Source organism: Schistocerca nitens, chromosome 1, assembly GCF_023898315.1.
Source record: "Schistocerca nitens isolate TAMUIC-IGC-003100 chromosome 1, iqSchNite1.1, whole genome shotgun sequence".
Classification (NCBI taxonomy): Eukaryota; Metazoa; Arthropoda; class Insecta; order Orthoptera; family Acrididae; genus Schistocerca; species Schistocerca nitens.
This window is the reverse complement of record NC_064614.1, coordinates 1,014,704,427-1,014,720,515: the sequence shown is the minus strand read 5'-3', so window position 1 is coordinate 1,014,720,515 and position 16,089 is coordinate 1,014,704,427. Positions and strand designations below refer to the sequence as shown.

The following is a 16,089-nucleotide window of genomic DNA, read 5'->3' as shown; positions in this document are numbered from 1 at the left end:
CCGCAATCCAAATTCCCACTGACAGCTCAGCCCACTTAGTATTCCCTCTAAACTCAAACAGCATTGCAGAGACTCTTCAACTGTATTGGAATTTGTCACTTCAGTCTGCATATATACATCATCGATGTTTGAGACTTATAAAAGGTCTCTGGAACCAAATAGTTTCATCTGATTAAAAGCACTTAAGCCTGGGTTTCAAGCAGGAGCCCCCATTTCATTCAGTGCTGATGAATGAGGAGGGAGGCATGCTAGGGCACTCTGTGTAGTTTTACAAAACCAATGTGCCAGGGTAGAGTAGTGGTTAGAACATATAAGGAGGATGTTCAGCTATTGTATCAATCTCTCACTTAATTCACCATAAGGCAAAAGATCAAAAAAGCAAATAACAACTGGACAGAGGCTTCTGAAGCATTTATATCCATTTTTTTCATAGTCAAAGTTTCTTAAATTCATTAGTGAGGCTTAAGAGGACATCTCCATACTTGCTACTAAAAAGTGTCTTATACACCACCCTCATTCCCACACACACAGAGAAGTAATTGCTTCTTCCCGATTATTTTCTGTTAAAATACAATATAGATATTTTAAATGTATTTTAATTAGTTATTAATGGACTAGAAAGATATTAAGTTGTTTAAGTGAATGATTTGTTACCAGCTGCTGCAAAGGTTTAGATAAATATTTCAGTACTTGAACAGGAGAAAATGATGACTTTCAAATCAATGAATTAAATATTAGACATCCTAAATTCCATGTGAGGAGGGCTAAAAGCAAAAAAGGTTTTGATTTTTTAATCTCTTACCAAGACATGTGAAAATGTACATATGAGTAATAAGTTGTTGGTTGGTGATAATTAAAGGAATGACACAATTTATTCCAACTACGAAAAAATAAAAACTTGTGCTTCATCATGAAATTAATCAGACTGAACAATTTTCAATAGTTTATTAGAGATTTCATTACTTTAACTGCTCTGCATGCATTTACTACTAAAAGAAATTGCTTCATATCTGATTTCATATGATAAAATTGAGATAGAACAGTTTTTGTTATGGCATTATAAAATTAAGTTGATTAAATAAGTACATTTCAAACACTCATGACCAACACAAAAATAAGGACGTGAACACAATATTGATAAACCAAGAGTGACATTAACTATGTGCAAACTTTGCTGAAATGTGCAGACAGTGCACTCAGGATCATTCACTACTGAGTTATCAAAACCAAGCATTCTTTATAGTTAGCCACTATTTAATGATTATAATCCTCTGGGAAACAAGGTTGCATAATTAGAGAAAAGACATATACCAAAAGACATATATCAATTCACTGAGTGTTAATTTAATAACAGCACTCTGCCTAATCTATTGATCTTTGTTTACATATAATTTCATCACGACTCACAAACTTAAACCAGACAACTAGAGAAAGGTCTGCCCCATTGGTCACTGTCACAAAACCTAACAGCAACCTTTGGCTCTGTGGTGACTTTAAAAAGTCACCCATCAGGATAAACTCGTAGTATGGCTCTCTGGGGGCCAATATTTTCCAAAACAGACTTGTCAGAAGCCTACTTGCAACTACCTCTGGCTGATGATTCCAAACTTGTCCTCACAGTGAATATCCCCCTTTGGGTTATATTAATCCCAATGCCTGTCATTTGGCATGGATAGTGCCCCTGCCTTATTCCAACAATTTTTGGACCAACTCATGGCCTTCGTACCAAGGTGCATTAACTACGTGGATGATATTGTGGTCTCAGGTTCCTCAAGAGATGAACATTTACAGAACCTTCATGCTTTGTTCACGGTGTGACAGGCCATCCGTTTGAACTGTAACTTGGACAAATCACAGTTTTTTCAGCCATCTGGCTTGGTTTTGAAGTCTTGCATGTTGGCATCAAGCATTTACACCAGTGTGTCAATGCCATTACAGCTTTGCTGTATCCTACCAATGTCAAAGAGCTGAAAGCCTTTCTTGGAAAGATTGCATACAATCTTAAATTCCTTCCTCATGTAGATACACTGGCGGAGCCACTTCATGCTCTCTTACATAAAGGTGTTCCTTTTCACTGCAGCCTTGCTTTTACCCAATTAAACTCAAAATTACACCTGGCATCTTGCATCATTACTTTCCATCCTGGTCACCACCTCGTTTTGGCCCACAGATACCTCCCAGTATCATATGCTTTTACACTATTACACTCAAGAATATACTTGGCACCTTGCTTGGTTACTTTCCAATGGGGCCAACATTTCATTTTGGCCACAGATGCCTCCCAGTATGGCCTTGGGGCCATTCTCACACACAAACATGACAATGGTTCCAAAAACCTTATAGTGTATGCTTCCAAAACTCTGAATCAGGCACAACAGCACTACTCGCAGACAAAAATGAAGCCCTTGCTACTGTGTACACTTTCAAAAAATTTTATGTTTTCCTATAGTTTTCTAAATTTTATTTGATTACTGATCATAAACCTCTGGCTCTTTTCCATCCATCAGCATTTTACCTGACAATGCAGCCCATTGCCTGCAATGCTGGGCTCTCTTTTTGTTACACTATGAATATGAGATTCATTTCTGACCCACTGCACAACACACTATGTGGATGCTGTTTCTAGATAGCTGACTGTCCCTGATCTAGCACGTATCAGGATACATTGCTGTGTTTCTGTTTGGACGTAGAAGCCCTGAACACCATGGATGGTTTCCTTACTACCAGTTCTTAGATTTTGGTGGCTGTTATGGTTGATCCTGTTTTATGTCTGATTGTGGAATTTGTCCACCAAGGCTGGCTGGACAAACCAATGGGTCAATCATCTGATCCCTTGCATAAACATTAAGCTTTCTGCCAACACCTCTCAGTTCTTGACTGTTACTTATTGAAGAGTCAGTGCACACAGATGTGATCCCATCTGCACTGCTGTAGGACTTCATGCACCTTCTCCAATTGGGCCATTGGAGTGCTTCTCGTACAAAATCACTTGCCCACACCAGATGTGTTGGCCAGGTATTAACAATGTGATCACACACGTTGTGACACCCTGGCCACCAATGCAACCATCAAGCAGCACCACAGGACTCTCTTTCCTTGTGATATGCCCCCCTGCACCCCTGGTAGCATTTCTTAACTCCTTTTGGCTAGCAGTAGTTGATGCTTTCTCAAAATTCCCATATGTGATTCATTGTCCATCTATGTCCACCTCAGCGACAGTCACAGCTCTCTCAAAGATTTTTTCCTTAGTAGGACTACCATATAGACTCATGACAAACAATGGCCCACAGTTTGTGTCTCAAGATTTTGAAGATTTTTGTACAAAGCATCACACCCAGCATGTTATATCCCCTCCCTTTCACCCCATCCCAATGGAGAGGTGGTGCCACCACACCATATATTCAAAATCCAGATGAAACAATATATCACTCAACCTTCTCCTGAGGAAGCCCTTGATTGATTCTTTGAGCTCCTACAGGTTCACTGCAGTCAGCAACTGTAGACCAGTGGAGCTGATCATGGCCGCCAGCCCCGAATGCTACTCCGTCTGCTCCGGTTGAGGTTGGCCAACCGCCGGCACCTGCCTCCCATTGATTCCATCTGGACTCCATTGTCTGAGCCCGAGGGTTTGGTGAGCACCCTCAGTGGATACCAGCAGTCATCCATAACTGCCAAGGCCTCTGCCTATGGGTCATATGTACTTCTGACGACTTGGTGTCACGACACTAGAACCAGCTGTGTCCACGCATGACTGACTACGGGCCACAGAGCCCTCCCATCCTGCAGCCGCGTCACCATCTGTGCCAGCCACCATAGCACAGTCCACAACCCCTCTGGCTCCTGTGCCATCTTCGTTCTGGATGCAGCTGCCACTGGGCAGAGTAATCAGTGCAGCCTGCCTCCATCTCTACAGCCCCTGTCACCACTGCCACCATCAGTGCCATCTTCTCTGCTCCATCTATTGCCAACTGCCTGCCTGAATGTGGACAGTAATACAGCACCTTTGTCATCACTGCTCCCTTACAGCCTCTCGCGGTGGAGTGGGCACCATGCCTGTCTGCACCCATGCCTTTTCACACCAGATTTTCCTGTTACAGCACAAAATCTGCTCCAGCAGTTGTCACCTTCTGATGAACACAAAGACACGTCCACAATGAACACTTTTCCCCATGGGGTAAGAAATGTTGTAACATGTAAATTGAGCACACATAATCAAATAGCGTGTGCCTCCATGACTGGCTTAAAGAGACCACTTTTCAATGGCACAGATAATGCAGCAGCCTTATATAAGCCAGTGCTCTGGCCCCTCGGACAGACTAATGTTTATATGATGATTGTATGCTCTCCTATTAGACTGTCTCTTAATGTATTCTATGGTTAAGAGATATTATACCATTTCATACTTCATTCAGTGTCTTGTTGTATACCTTCATATGAAAGTGGAATACAGTTTGGTGGATGGGACTTCTGATATTGTGTTTGTACAACATTGCAACACATGCTAGGGAATGACTTGCTGTGACCCTCCTCTTTCAGTCACTGAGATAAGAAATTGCCTATTTAAAAGAAAGAAAGGGGGTGATGTATCAGCTCTGTAGAACATATTGCGTTTCTCTTATTACAATAAACATGGTCAAAGACCTGATAACAAAGGTAACATAATTACTTTATTCAGCTGTTACAAAATTTCATTACAGATATCTTATTGGTTTTCTCAGTATAACAAGCTTTATGGAACCCAGTTTGAAATGCCCTCAAGTTTTCATCAGAAACCTGTGTCTTTATTCTATCAAACACCCAACTCAGGCCATTGACTGACTGATAATGGCACTCTGGTGGTGGAATACCGATAAATCATGTAGCATAATTTAAAATACTTTAACACAATACTGGAAAGTCCTCAACAGAATACAAATAACAGAAAGAACAACAGTAACGACTCATGACTCACCCAATAGTTTAGGCATTGAACAGTAGATAGGCACTTAAACAAGACTGAACTTGTAACTAGTGTTTTGAACAATGTCCTTCAAGATGGGACCAGAGTGGAAGTTCAAGAACTATCTTTCAAAAAAAATCATTAATTATGTAATGAAAAAGCCAGAGCATAGAAAGTGTAATGATGAAATTATGAAGCCAAAGGATTTTATAGGGTGCATATTTTTATTAACACTTTAAAAATGGATATTTCAAAATGTCAGAAAGGAAAAAAAAAAGGTCATGACCGGAGCAAAACCTGGCAAATTTTCCATATGCTAGTTCAAACATCTCATAAAATGTGTAATAATATCATACAAAACAGAAGATACACACTGAGGTGACATAAATTATGAAAAGCTTTCTAAAATTGTGTCAGTCCTCCTACTGCCCAGCATGGCACAGCAAATTGATGTGGCATGGACTCAAAAGATTAGATTAGATTCAGTTTCATTCCATAGACCCAAAAATGAGAAGGTTCTTGTGGGTGTGGAACAAGTCAGAAAGAATAACATAAAAAACATAAAACATCAGAATATAATACTCACTACAAAGATTATTTCTCAGGAGATTGTCAAAATAGGTGAATACATTATAGTAAACTGGAACTGCTAATATTAACAGAATTAATACTCTGTCAGAATGAAACATAGTTATACACTTTTAATAAGTTTATCATACACACAATACCCAATCTTGACTGTTGTGACAAGCACTGTCAAAACTGAAATCTAACAGACATTTTTACTTAAGCTGGTCTAATAATCCCTGTTAAGTGATTAGAAGTCACCTGCAGAAATACTGAGCCATGCTGGCTCTATAGCCATCCATAACGGTGGAAGTGTTGCCGGTGAAGGATCTTGTGCACAAATTAATCTCTTGATTATATCCAATAAATGTTTGGTGAGATTCATGTAGGGGGACCTGGGCGACCATATCATTCACTCACTTTGACCAGAATGTTCTTCAAACCAATCGTAAGCAATTGTGGCCAGCTGACATGGCACATTGTCATCCACAAAAATTTGGGAACATGAAATCCATGAATGGCTGCAAAAGGTCTCCACGTAGTAGAACATAAACATTCCAGTTAATGATAAGTTCAGCTGGATCAGAAGACCCAGTCCATTCCATGTAAACACAGCTCACACCACTATGGAGCCACCACCAGCTTGCACAGTGCTTTGTTAACAACCTGGGGTCTGTGCCACACTCAAACCATACCATTAGCTCTTACCAACTGAAATTACAACTCACCTGATAAGGCCATAGTTTTACAGTTGTCTAGGGTCCAATCGATACGTTTACCAGCCCAGGAGAGGTGCTGCAGGCAATGTAATGCTGTTAGCAAAGGCACTCACGTCAGTCGTATGCTGCCATAGACCATTGACACCAAATTGCACAGCAGTGCCCTAACGGATACATTCGTTGTTTGTCCCACATTGATTTCTGTGATCATTTCACAGTGTTGCTTGTCTGTTAGCACTGACACAAATGTCACTGTTATACATCGTTAAGTGAAGGCTGTTGGCCACTGCTTTGTCCGTGGTGAGAGGTAATGACTGAAATTTTGTATCCTTAGCACACTCTAGACACTGTGGATCTATAAATATTGAATTCCCAGATGATTTCTGAATTGAAATGTTCCATGCCTCTAGCTCAAACTGTCATTCCACTTTCAAAGTTTGTTAATGCCCATTGTGTGGCCAGAATCACATTGGAAATCTTTTCACATGAATCACCTGACCATGAATGAAATTTCTGGCAATGCACTGCCATTTTATACCATGCATATGCGATAATACTGCCATCTGTATATGTGCATATTGTTATCCCACGATTTCTGTCACCTCAGTGTGAAGTGAAAATGGCTAGACTGGGTGACACATGACAGTGAAGTGAAGGGCAATTGATTTCGGGCTCTTTCTAATATGGACTGTAGAAAAGTAGTGAACAGAATGGAACAGCGTGGATACATTGAGGATGGGACCAATAAGAATAGACAGGAAAGTTTTTTGATGCAGAGAAACAGTATGCATAATGTAAATTTGAGCTTTACTGACTTATCAACTTCAAGAAATGCTTCAAAGGTATTATCACCTTACATTCACAAAAAGAATGAAGTAGAAAATATGAAACAAGACAAAACAGGCACCAGTACTTACTATAGGTTTTATAACTGTGATCTTCCTACACCAAGTACATGTAAAATTGACATTTATGCTGGCAGCCAGAGGCAAGGATTAGTCACTGAATTAAGAAGTATACATGGATATAAGCTCATCACAATACAAAACCAAGATGCAAATTTTAGTGGTGCACCTGCAGTCAGTCACAAGTAACTGCAGTCAGTTGCAAATAAATTTCAGGAGTAAGGAATGAAGATTTTTCTACCTTTCTAACAGGGGCTATTGTCACAGTAGGGATAGATACAAAAGAACTAGACAGTGTAACTGGTACAGTGTAAATAAGGAAGTAGAAAAGATGAATAAAGATGTGCAAAATATTTACAGCTAATTTAAAAATGCAATGTACAGTGATATAATCACACTTGGGGAACAGTTTCACATAGCTCACAGTATCCATATAGTCATAAGATTTCAGAAATAGTTTGTTTAGTAACTCCGCTAGATGTAGAAATGGCAGATGTGGACATAGTGATGTGTGTATCATCATGCTTATCTGGCGAGAGCACATCCAGTAGGTATGCTGCTGATGTTGCAGGCTGGTCTTGTGAAAGTTCACATGACCAGCACGACATCATAAGGCAACTTGGCAGCGTCCATCCTCTCTATTTTTTTTTTCTTCACTAGCTGCTATTATCCAGCCCTGCCTCTAGCCTCTACAATGTGTATTGCAACCAACCAACAGTGGTATTTACCTAGATAATTTTGGACTTGTGTTTGGATAGTGACAGCCATACTGCATGACTAGGGTGATAGTCATGTTATCTGAACTCCTTGAGCTGGTAAACAGTATAAGCCTACTATTCTAAGACTTAATGAAACAGTGATTATTATCATAATTGCAATTATTATTATAATTGCAATACGCAACCACAAAGAAGCAATCATGTTTGGATTCTTATTAATTTCAATCAGGAACTGTTACTGTTTGGTTTGGATTAGTGGTCAACTTAATCTGTTGCAACAGAAACATAATTTTGTGCTCAATAAATGTTTGTTGGCCCTAACAGACACAATAGTTTGTCTGAAATCAAACATGATATAAAACAAGTTATTCCTCTCAAAGACAAAAGTTGTGTGTCTTTAAAATTGAACATGCAGCATGATGAAACAGTAGTGATTTCTCACAAGACCAGAAATAATGGCCAACTTTGACAATTACTATGTGTGTAAGTCTGAAATGTCACGAATAGATGCATGACCACATGAAAAGGGGGATGGGGGGATATTTATGTCATTGTAAGTCAATATCTGTTGTATAAGAAATAAACTGTTAGATTTTTCACATTTCTGAAGCATTAGGGGTGTAGGTGTGATAAGTGTGTTGGAACACTAGCTAACAGAAAATTAATTAAACAGAGGGTGAGAACGAAGTCTTTTGCAACAGCACTGTTTTACAGAATATCCTTGGACTTCTTGCCAAGTCAATTCAAGGAGAAACCATCATCTTCATCAGGAGCAACAATCTGTCAACTGCATTTTCTCCAGGGTGGTAAGAGTGACAGAAAACAAAGAAATCACTGTGGTGCTGAAGTTTATATTAACACTAGAACTGCAGAGTTTCTGAAGTCTGTAGTGCCTCAAGAATTTTGGAATAAGTTCTAGAGACACTCGGCTTTCCACTGTCTCAAACGCCTGATATTTTAAGTACAAGGGCGAGAGAGTGGAGATGTGTCTACCTCGCCGTCAGTTTCTGTGTGTGCAGGATGGACATGTATCAGGAGAATACTGCAATAGGGACGGTCAATCAGCATGGACAAGTGTTTGCCGCTCACGCCATAGAAGCTGTATGGTCAGTACAAGGAGCAAGCACACTTTATTCCTTGATGGTGTAACGACTGTATTTGTAGTGAACAAATGAATTGCGTATTGAACTAAAGATACTTAGATTTGATTTTCTGGTGTTGGAATTGCTAGAAGCAAGAACTGGTTTTATAGTGGTTATTAAACCAAACATATTGTAATTGTTGCTGTTAGTATCTAATGGTCCAAGACAGGGTTGACTTGCGAGAGTTGAACGATTATGTGAAACTTGTGAAGTTGTTTTATTGTGGAGAAGAAAATACAACAGAGTTGAACAATAAGTATCCTGGAGTACAGAATCATTTCAAGAGTAGAAAAGAAGTCTATTTTGAAATTCCTTTAACCAGCTACAGTCTTCAGAGAAGAAGAGTTTGTGAAGATCTACGCAGCCGTCTGACCTGAGAAGAAGAACGGCTGCACACAATGTGTAAGTCAACTGCGAGAGAGGTGTGAGTCTTTCACCCCAGCACCACACTGACTCGTGTTGTCAGAAACCATTAGACATTCCTAAGCAGAGCATAAAGTATTTTCAAATCTGCTTTAAACAAGTACTTTAATTTAGTGTATATTAATTCCAAACTTTTTGCAAGTTATACAATGATTATTTAACACAACAATATATTATTTAGTTATTTCAACAACAAAATATCTTATTGATTTTTCATTGCTCATGCTAACAAATTTCTTAAAAGCTGTTGACTTCCATACCTTAACTATCTGTATAACATTCTAGACACATTTGATATACTCATAAGTGTTGTACATATGGCTTTGTTGCACTTTATACTAAAGTCATTGGAATCTGTTAGATGCACTTCGCACAGGTGATTTCTTTCTTCACTTGGCTTTGTGGCTCTTTACACAGTTGTCACTTTACAGGGGCTGATTTGTCACTTCTTCCACTTCCATATGATATCCTCTTCATTTGCCTGTTCTTCTTACTGCTCTTTTGTTCTCTTGAGTTAATTCAAAGCTGAAGCATGACTTTCAGAATTTCCATTTTCTTGTACACTATTTTCTAGATAACTTGTGCATTCATTGTCACCATGCCCAAGAAGCTGTACAGGACATGCATTGGCCATCTCCTACACACATTTAGGAGTCATTTGATCAATCACGTCCAACCCCTACTTTTTTGTATTGTAGAATGCTATGGTTTCAGGTTTCTTTTTTCTTCTTGTTACTTCAGCATGCAATAAACAAAGAATAAAGACATTTATATTCTTCTTCCCTTGGCCTACAGTCATGATGCAGTCTGTGTTGTCAGCCTGAAGCAAGAAGGTTATGCAGTGTATTTCAGCATTTGGCTCCTTTACCTCATCAGGAGTATCATCAAGAAGCTTGTTCATTATACCAAATAATGTAGTTTTCTTTTCTTTGAGCTTCTTAGTGAACTGAAGAGATGGGAAGTAGTTGTCTGTCATTACTTTTCTCCTGTGATTTAAAAATGGCTCCAAGAGATGCAGAACAATGTACTCTCTAAGTGGTTGCTTCTCTGTATGAATTTACTCTTTTCCGAGGTACGAGAAACCGTTGCATATATACTCTGTTGCTACATCAGCAGCAACCGAGAGTTTGAGAGCATACTTGTTAGGTTTACTGGGCATGAACTGATTGAACCTGTCTTGCTTGGTAATAGTTGCCCATCTGTAATTATATTTTCCCCATGGCATTTTCCCTGAAATTTCCCCAAATTTCATATTCAAGAGCAAATTCTGTGGCTGGCAGGTATTCAGCCTGTGTTGATTTTTTATCAAAAGAGAGAAATCTGAGAAGCTCCTGAAATCTATAACTTAGTATAATGTCTTTGATGAAAGTAAGCTCCCAGGAATGCAACCAAAGATCATCTGCAGATATATCTTTAGAAAAAATAACATGCTGAGCATCTATGACAGCCATCATTTTTTCCAGTTTCTCAAGTGACACAGTCCAATCACTGTTTTATAGTATTTTTTTAGCATTTGATTCTGTATATTTCTTCATGAGATGCAACATTGCTTTGTGAAAAATAAGATGTAAAGCACTGACGATAGAGCTGTCTACTCTTTGGGAAGCGTAAGTAGTGGGACCTCCTCTCTCCTTCACAATGTTCACAGCTGACCTCCTTCCAGAAGATGGAAAATTGACATTCTCACACTTGGTTCCAACCCTAGTGACCTTTGTTGTAGAGGCATTCAACTGAGATGGCTGTGATGTGTGACGTGAGGTCTGACATATATTAACATCTGAATCATCTTCAAATAATCACTCCTTATTCACAATGTCTTTATATCCACTTGTCTCTGGTACAAAATCCTCATCCTCACAAGTGAAGCCAATTTCTGCTTCAATGTCAGAAATCTCTAAGAGACATAACATTTCTTCATTGAAAAGTCCATGCTGATGACACATTTTTATAATGTCTTTCAGGGGCCAAGAATATTACTGGAATGTCATGATATAAATTGTATGAAACTGGAATGTGCACATGCCAAGATGGACAATGAACAGCAACAGCTTTGCACAGCTGCTGATTTTTGCTGCTTCACTGCTGGATTCTTTACATATATTCCAAAGAGAGATTACAGCAGTGTCAAAATTGACCCAAGTGTATCAAATGAACTGTCTGAGAAATTATAAATATTTTGTACATTCCAAGGCACTGACTGGCAAGAACAGGAAATTCTCACAAAGTGAATACCCTCCAAATGTTTTATAAATTTTCTCTCTCTGCTTGATCCGTTCCATTTAAAATTTTCAGATTAGAATTATATAGCCATCTGACAGGAACCCATGTTACAATGTAAAAGAATGTTATGATAGAAACAATGTTGATTTTAATATTTAGTCAGGGGCTGTACTCTTTCATTTGATACGACCAATGTTGATTTCAGTATTAAGATTGTAGCTGTACCATATGATTTGACTGCACTACTATTGACACAACCCATTTTATTTTAAATGATCAACAATGAATAAATAAAATGTTAATTAATGTAACACAGTATTAAAATAGTTTCTCCATTACAGCATACAAAATGATTATTGTCTAGAGCAGGAATTTGTAAGTTTAGTGCTTGGCATAGACAAAGGAATTGTGTAGTTTCAAAATCAAATACAAATGTTTACCTTATCTCACATTTTATAGCATATACTGGCATCAGAAGCAACTGTCCAAGATTATGTAATGTTACTGGCAGTTTACTTCTCAAGCGTGTGTTTTGTTTTAATAACTGAAAACTGATTACAGTGTAGCATGAGTTTTGTGAATTCCCATGACCAAATCATTTATGATCATGTTAGAAAATGATTATTACCCAAATTGAACAGCAACTATATAGATTACTCTCTACTACAAGAGCATTCTTGTATTTTGAATAAATATATTGCCACTGTCCAACTTGCTGTGCTTTATTATATGTAGCATAATAGTTGTTTCTGCTGTGTCGATGTACTGCACGTACTCAAACAGCAACAAATGCACCCATGGGTCATGCGGGCACAGATCTCACAATGGACAGCAACTGAGATAACAGAAAGAGATGGCCATGGATGGATGGATGGATGGATGGATGGATGGATATGGTGTTATGGGCGCTCAACAGTGTTGTCTTTAGCGCCTGAACGGAAACAACAAAGTACGAGTGTCACTAAAATGCAGCAAGTGCAAAAATAAGACTAAAATGAAAGGTGACAGTCTACATAGGCAGTGTGCAGTCAATAGTAGCAAAGTGGAAAGTAGCACGTAAAGAGGAGAACTGCAAGAGAATGTAGGGGAAGGGGTTAAAATGAAACACATAGCACATGTTTGGAACTGGCCTATTACAAGAATAAAAAGGAGTGGTCAGCCACTCGGCAACACACTAAAAATTCCAACCTAAAATTTTAGGCTGAAGCCCAGAAACAACACAGTACCTTAAAACTTTCTTGACACTCGCCTCGTCATCGGCTAAAATCGAGGGCAGATCTCCACTAATATTAACTTCCGCCCTGATAGAACGATATAAATCACACTCAACTAAAATGTGGCGTACAGTGATTCGTACGCCACAGGCATCACACAGTGGGGGTTCCTCTTGCCGTAGTAAGAAGGCATGCGTAAGAGGACAGTGCCCTATGCGAAGATGTGTAAGGGTCACTTCGTCACGCCTAGGTGACTGGCAGGCGGAACACCACGGCTGGATGGTGGGTTTCACCAACCGCAGCTTATTTTCCCTCACCAGCAGCCATTCCTCCTCCCACAATTGCATATACTTCCGCCGCAGCACAGAAACGACACCTTGCAAAGGAATAGAACATTGTGTCACCTCCGGTAATCTGCAGGCGTCCTTGGCAGCTCTATCAGCTTGTTCATTTCCCCGTATGCCCACATGCCCTGGCACCCAGCAAAAGGACACTCGCTTGCCCTGTCATTGGAGGATGTACAGTTGGTCGTAAATCAGCTGTTCCAACTTCTCCGCTGGGTACAGGTTCTGCAGTGACTGTAATGCGCTCAGTGAGTCAGAGCAAATTAGGAAGTGTTTGCCCTGAGTACACCATATCTGCTCCAATGCCTTCAGGATCGTGTGAAGTTCTGCGGAAAAAATAGTGTATTCCTGGGGAAGGCGAATCCTGATGACACGTTCGGGGAACACTACTGAGCAGCCACGAAAATCCCCCTGTTGGGATCCATCAGTGTAGACTACTGTAAAATCATGATGCCTATCTAAAATTTTAAAAAACAAAGATTTGAAAGTAAAATATGATGTACTGTCTTTCTTAAAATTTGCCAAATCTAAAATCAGTCTGGGCCTCTGGAGGAGCCAAGGTGGATATCTGCTCCAACCTCGACGTGAAACATTAAAACCGGCCACACCCATCTCTAAAATGCAATCCTTTGCATGAATCCCATAGGGCCTTGTTGCTCGTTGGCGGTTGCGAAAAAGCCTTTCCGGTGGAGGCCGAGCAACAGTGTGATATGCAGGTGTGTACGGTGTGGATAATGTTTGATAGGCCTGGCGCACCATTAGCAGACGCCGCCGGAGGTGAAGTGGCGGTTCACCTGCCTCTGCACAGAGGCTCCCTATGGGGCTCGTTCTGAATGCCCCAGTGGCCAACCGAATCCCCTCATGGTGCACCACATCCAACAGCTTCAAATAAGTGAGTCTTGCAGACCCATACACCATGCATCCATAATCAAGCCGGGACCGCACGAAGGCTCTGTAAAACCGGAGCAGACAAGTCCTGTCTGCTCCCCATGTGTGGTGACTAAGACATTTTAAAATAGACAGCGCCTTAAGAGAACGTTTTTTCAGTTCCTTAATGTGTGGCAGCCACGTAAGCTTAGAATCAAAAGTGAGGCCCAGAAATTTCATCATGTCTTTAAAATTCAGAACGGTGTCCCTCATCCTCAACTCAGGCAAGTCAAAAATGGAACGAGAACGGTTAAAAAGAAAACACACCGATTTATCAGTTGAAAACTGAAAACCACTCTTCTGTGCCCATTCATCCAAACGTCACAGAATGAGTTGCAACTGACGAGTCATCGTTGCAAGGCTTGAAGAAGAGCAAAATACAGAGAAATCGTCCACAAACAAGGAACACTGCACAGGACTTTTCACAACAGACGTAATACTATTAATAGCAATAACAAAGACCATAACACTTAAAACACTACCTTGAGGGACACCGTTCTCTTGTTCAAAGCGACTAGACAGTACGTCTCCGACTCGGTACCGAAAATAACGTGGCGACAGGAAGGACCAAATAAAATTGGGAAGACATCTACGAAAATCCCATTCGTAGAGCTGCCTGATGATAAGATGCCTCCAAGTAGTGTCGTATGCCTTTTCAATGTCAAAAAATATTCCCAACAGGTGATGCTGGCGCAGGAAAGCCTGTTGTATAGCCGCCTCCAGGAGGGCCAGGTTATCAAAGGTGGAGCGATACCTCCTGAACCCACACTGAAAGCGACTAAGGAGTTGTCTGGATTCTAACATCCAGACAAGGTGGCGGTTGCCCATCCGTTCCAAGGTCTTTCCCACGCAGCTAGTGAGGGCAACACTACGGTAACTACCCGGGCACGTGCGGTCTTTCCTAGTTTTTAAAAGAGGAATTAAAATTGCTTCACGCCACGAGTCGGGGAAGTGACCGGACATCCAAACAAGATTAAAAAGTCGGAGGAGGATTTCTTTATTTCTCCCTGTGAGGTGCCGCAGTATGCTATAGTGGATTCTATCCTGACCAGGGGATGTATCACGAGCCCCACACAATGCAGAATCCAGTTCCCACATGGAAAATGGGCAGTTGTACTCTTCTGTATTGGGTGAGCGGAAGTCAAAACTGCTCCTCTCAGCAGCCACTCTGTGGGGCTGGAAAGCTGGATTCTGACTGGCGGTTGCAGTAATAGCTGCAAAATGAGCCGCCATAGACTGGGTAAAATATTTTGGGATCGTTTGGAGAGTACCATTCCACATTACAGGAGTCATAGGGCACCTCTCACCTCTCCCAGAAATCCTCCTGATGGTCTCCCATACAATGGAACTTCGTGTAGAACAATTAATGGTGTTCAGGAACTGCTGCCACGACCTCTTCTTGCTCTCTCGTATAATCCAACGACACTTTGCTCTCGCCACCTGAAAGGCTGCAAGGTTCACTACAGTTGGCCGGCATTTGAACCTACGCAGAGCTGCCCGCCTAGCCCTGATTGCAGAGCGGCATTCGACGCTCCACCAAGGGACAGGCTGCCGCTTCGGTTGTCCCGTGGACTGTGGGATGGATGCTTCACTGGCGCGGTGGATCACTTCAGTAATATGATCCACCCATTCCTGGACACTGACCCGATGTTCAAACTGGGCTAGTTGACTATACAAAAAATGAAATGTCGTGTGACGAGGGCCTCCCATCGGGTAGACCGCTCGCCTGGTGCAAGCCTTTCGATTTGACGCCACTTCGGCGACTTGTGCGTCGATGGGGATGAAATGATGATGATTAGTACAACACAACACCCAGTCCCTGAGCGGAAAAAATCTCCGACCCAGCCGGGAATCAAACCTGGGCCCTTTGGATTGACAGTCCCTCGCGCTGACCACTCAGCTACCGGGTGCAGACAGTTGACTATACAGTGCCCAGTTGGCTCTACCGAGCACCCATCGAGGTGGTTTCC

General features: G+C 40.8%; 1 protein-coding gene across 2 annotated transcripts in view; it reads right to left on the bottom strand.

Moving 5' to 3' along the window:
• Positions 1–16,089, bottom strand: part of LOC126196086 (ATP-binding cassette sub-family C member 10) — a 369,743-nt gene that overhangs the window by 161,043 nt on the left and 192,611 nt on the right. The window lies entirely within an intron of this gene.